The sequence below is a fragment of the Choloepus didactylus genome, chromosome 3, assembly GCF_015220235.1.
Source record: "Choloepus didactylus isolate mChoDid1 chromosome 3, mChoDid1.pri, whole genome shotgun sequence".
Lineage (NCBI taxonomy): Eukaryota > Metazoa > Chordata > Mammalia > Pilosa > Megalonychidae > Choloepus > Choloepus didactylus.
Window position 1 is genome coordinate 45,121,266 of NC_051309.1, and position 5,561 is coordinate 45,126,826.

A 5,561-nucleotide genomic window follows, 5' to 3' on the forward strand; every position below is an offset into this window, starting at 1 on the left:
GACTGAGATGTGACCATTGAATTTGGCAATATACAGGTAACGTATCCAGAGGTAGAAAACATCTGAGGAATCATGCTTTCGAAATGAGAATCTGCTCTGGTTCCTAGGAGTTTTTCAATAGAATAACCAATAAGAACTCTAAGCTGTTCCTCCAGTTTGGGCAGGATGACCACGTTCTCACTGGCAGAAGGTACGTACCTGCCAACCTGCAAGTGGATCAATTAATGCACTGATAATGCAGGCACCAGGAATGTATGCCAATCAAAGCCACATTGGGGGTGACCAGCTTGGACTCAAAATTGGGAAAGGAATATGAGGACATCTGCCTTGTAGAGTGGGATAGAATAATTTTTGACCTTTGGGCAAGTTCAGTCTCTCTCATGTTCTTGTCCTCTTCAGTACAGATAACAGGGCAAGCCTCTGGGGGTGAGATTTAGCCACCAATTACCCTCCAGGCCTGAAGCCCTGGTTCTCACTGCACAACCTCACAAGTCGGTTGACAATGTGCAAGACCTGCAAAAGGATAGATTGGAATTGTAATCTGCAGGGCACTGATGTTTACAAAAAGCAACTCAGCCCTAAGTGGAGACAAGACAGTCCGCATGACCATAAGCAGAGAAGGATGGAGTTGTCCTCAAGAAGCTGCCCTACATACTGTCCTAAAAGAATCAGGGATGAATATGTAATGACCATAAGCAGACACCTTTGAAGACAGTTCAAGTGTTACCAAACCAAAGGCACAACGTCCTGGGTCTTAAATTGTAGCCATAGTTCTCTTTGAGACAACCAGTTTCCAGAAAGAAATTGTGAGAACTCTCAGCCACAAATAGATCAAAACTAGGAGATTTTGTATGGATATAGGAGGGGGGAGGGTATCCTAGAATGAGTCCAGGTTTTATGGCCAGAGATACCTAGACTGGAATCTCAAGTTGGCCTCTTAATAGTTATTTCACCTTAGGCTGGCCTACAATTCTGTATTTTGTTTTTTTGTTTGTTTGTTTGTTTTTTGTAAAGTGGCAGGAATAATACCTAGCTCACTGGCTGGTATGCCTGAAATGTTATTGGTAGTTATTTTTAAGTTATTGGTACAAAGACCAATTAAAGTCAAGTCAGAATTAAATGAAATACCGTATTGTAAAAGGACTGGCAGTGCCAGCACTCAGCAAATGTTACTTCACTTTCTTCCTACCCCAACAACACTTGTGTTTCCCTTTGGTATCTAGGGTGACCAGCTGTCCCTGCTTTGCCTGGGACTGAGGAGGTTCCTAAGACATGCAGCTTTCAGTGCTAAAACCGGGAAAGTCCAGGCAAACCAGGATGGCTGGTCACCCTAGCATATCTATGTTGTTTAGGCTCCATAAAGACAACTGCTATCATTTTTTTTTTTCTGGCTTAGATTCAATTAAAGATCCAGAATCTTTCTTTATTGTATCTAAGCCTAAATGAGACAACTGGGCCAAAGATTTTTAACCTTTTTAAGTTTGCCAATCCCTATGAAAATCTGATTAAAACTATATAGTCAGAGCTGATATTTACTGAGTTCTGTGTGTCAGGGACTCTTCTAAGTTAAAGAAGATTATCAAAGTTGATACCCTCAATGTATCAATTCATTTATGCCTTATGAAAATCCAGTGAGGTAGTTATTGTTCTTGTCCCCATCTTACAGATGAAAAAAATGAGGCACAGGGAAAGTAACTTTCCCAAGGCTCAGCTATTAAGTGAAAGTCAGGATTCAAACTCAGACAGCCAGGCTCCACATATCACGCTCTTATCCCACCAGGCTGCTTTTCCTTATACAATCTCTACAGAAATAGACATACAAGCTCATAGGCATGTGTGTAGTTTCAGCTAGTTCATAGACCCATTTTATAGGCACCAGATTAAGAACTGTAATTCACACTATATTTTTATGAAAAGATCTCCCTTTAAAAATATAAAGTACAAGATTGCTGTCTGCCTCTCTTTGCCTAAAGCCTTTGAGAAAAAAGGAATAGATTTTTAGAACAAATGCAAGTGACTGACCATGTGTGGTGTTCTTGCTTTTTGTTTTTTGTTTTTGTTTTTGTTTTTGTTTTTTGATGGACTTTTGAGTGGTTTCCACCTTTTGGCTACTGCGATGAAGTTTTCTTTTATTGTGTACTTTACTAGATATACATATATACATAACAGTGATAACATTCCCTGTACGATTTCACAAGTACCTCGAGAGCAAAAGTCAAAGACTGCCATGGGTCACAGTTCCACAACTTCAGCCATTTCTGTTATTGTAAAATAGAACATACATACAGAAAGATGTCATCTCTTAATGTGCAGCTCAACAAGCAGTCATATAGGTAATTTCAAAAATTGTTATGGGTCCATGTATGTTTCTGAAGAGCAGTTTTATTATTATAACATTTGATAAGATATTTAATTCCTGAAAATTATAGAAGTGCAACAAAAAAAAGTTAGATGTTTTTAGTCAAAGAGACAAAATACTATCATAGAAGAATTATTTCACTTGCACATCTTACTTTTAGAAAGCAAATAGCAAAAAAAGAGTAAGTTAATGGCTCCAGGAAGTATTCCAGTAAATGTAATATAAGCTTTCTTTTTAGCAAAGTGCTTCCTACAGCCAAAAAAAATTTTCTGAACTATACATTTTTCTAAATTGCAATCCTAAAGTTGTTAAATATGTTTTAAAATGGATGTAAAGATGTTAGTTTTTGGCCTATAATGTGTGTTTGCTATATTGTTGGAGAATATTCAATTTTGCCTTCTAAGGCAAAACAAAATAAGGTGAATGAAATTCTTAAGAAGTGTTAAATGTAGACAGTGAATAAGCAATTTGCTTGGGACACATAAGCAGAATTCACAAGATGTGTTATTTATAGAGTGTGAGTTAGAAACCTGTAAGGCAGATAGAAAAAATGAGTGGAAGATAAAGTAGATGAAACAAATGAGGGTGATATTTACAAGCAGAAAAGGATGGAAGGACCGAGTCATAAGCCATAGTTGTCCTCCAGGATGACAACTATGTTGTCCCTAAATCAATTACCCATCATGGTGTCAAATTCTGGCTCCCCCTTTTCTCTGCTCACAAGATGCAGACACAAACAAACAAACAAACAACCAGAGCTGCTCAGCTGGCTATTTGGAGAGCCTTGTCTGCAATCAGACAATTTACCCCTGAGTCTCTCCAATAGAGCAAGTGTTTGTGTTGGTTCCAGGCACCTTCCCAGTGCTAAGCTCCCTTCTTCAACCTCAGCTCTGATGCAGTGAGGAGGGAGATAGTGGAGGAAGAGAGGGGGAGAGAAAGAGGGAGAGAGGGAGAAAGAGAAGGAGAGAGAGAAGGAAATAAATACTGCTTAAGGCAGGACTCAAGTAGTGTGTTCCTTCCATCTCTCTTGTACTCTATCCTAAGTACATTGACTGGCCCCATCATTTTACCCTTGCTTCTCTATGTGTGTTTTAAATTGACTCAATAAACTGTGTGATTCTAATGTGAACTCTTCTGTTCTATGACTCCTAGGATAACTTGTCTAGTAGTATACTTGGAGGCTACCATTGCATCAAAGTAATTTACCCCATGACCATATCCTGTCCTGTCTTCACCACAATTTCATTCCTGTACTGTCACTGGAGCAGTTCCTGGGAGGCCAGTCTCTGTTCCCTTAATATGAAAACATGGAATTGTGGTGCTGATCTTTCCAAGAAGTACCCTGTTCCTGAAAAAGGCTGAAATATGGCTAAGAGGGTGGGGAGGTGGGGAATTAGCAACAAGAGCTCTGAGACAGGCAAGAAGAAATAGAACCAAAATTTAAGCACCAGTCTCTAACTCACTGTCCTTCTCTTCAATTGTGCCCAGATGGGTGGTAGATTTTAGGGACTGGCTTTCAGCTTCCGGAACTTGTCTCCTATTCTGGGATTACTATATTGAGCTCACCATCTTAAGAGCTGTGGGACCACACGGATAGTTCATATATGGACAGATGGCCTGTTTTGTTTCATTTTATTTTAAAAAAAAAAACAATTTGATAGGAAAAATAAATAATTCTGACGTCAATTTTCTGTTTAGACTTGTAAAGCTGTGTTTTTCCTCTCTGCCCTTTTTAATGCTCACACAAGCAAGAAGCCCTTGGTGAGCTCAGAGGGCTGTTGTCTGCCTTTGTAGAACTGAAAATAGACTTCCCAGTGACTTCCAGCCAGGCTTGTCTCTGGCTTTAAGAACCTTTCTGAAAACAAAAGTAAAACTCCCGGCAACATCAGCATCGTTTGCCTACAAGCTTTCCTGCAGAAAGACTGACTATGGCAAGCAGATTTATAGAGTCTACAGAGATATCCAGACCAGAGAGAAGGTCATTACCAAAAGACAGCAGCAGTGTTTATCTTCTCTGGGGATGTTTCAGAATATAGTGGGTGCTAAACAGAAATGCTCCTAAGGAGATGATGGTGAGGAGTCAGGGAGAGAGGACACTAGAATTCTGGTGGGGAGGTAGGATAGGGTCACTACATCTAGTCCTGTTACCTGAAGAATGCCAGCCATAGAGGTTAAGGCTGGGTCTGTTCATTTATCTTATATACCCTCTTCCTCCTGGGTCAACTGGTCTAGAGCAGATCTGTCCAAAAGCACATTCTGGTGCAGATGGAAATGTGCTAAATCTATCTGCACTGTGTACTATGGTAGTCACGAGTCACATGTGACTATTGAGCACTTGAAATATGACTACTGCAATTGAATTTTAAATTTTATTTAATTTAATTGAAATTGAAATTGAAATCCCCACATATGACTAGTATCTACCATATTGAACAGTGCAAGTAGAGTAAAGCTAGATTTGAATTCTGGCTCTGCTGCTCACTAGCTATGTGACCTTGGGCAAGTCACTCAATCTCCAGAAGCTTCAGTTTTTCCATCTATAAAACAGGACTAATGATATCTCTTTCATCAGATTTTTGTGAAGATTAAATAATCCTAATACAGAAAAGCACTTGGTACATGGTTGCTGGATACTCACAGTTCACCCCCACCAATTAAATTTGAATTAAATATTGATTAAACTTCTTTCCCATGATGACATTTTTGCAGTAAAGAAATTCCAAACACTTGTTCCACCGGGGTGTAGCCCTGTGGTTCTGAACCAGGGGTTTTAAAATAGTACGATGTGCTTTTTAAACTAATTTTACAGACTGCTTCCACTGTGTGGGAAATTCTGCCAAAGGAATGGGATCCCCTCCCGGGAGTTGCTTACTGGAAGGCAAGGCAGTCTTATTCCCTTTGGGCTGCCAACAGTAATCCAGGGTCCCGCACAAAGCAGCTCAGCCTGTACCTGGTTTTCCCCTCCCTGCTGCTCTTTTCCCTTATTTGTAAAATGAGAGGCACGTGGTCCCGAAGGCCGCCTTTCAGAGACCACGTTCCTTGAAGCAAGCATCTGCTGACAGTGCCGTAGAACCTGGTCCTGGACTCCGCTCCCCCAGCCTGCAAACCATCCGCAGACCAGGGCTGCCGGTCACCTGCCCCTTAGCTTCTTCGCCCTCCTAAAGACTTAGTTCAAATTGAGCTGCCCTTTGCCTGAACCATT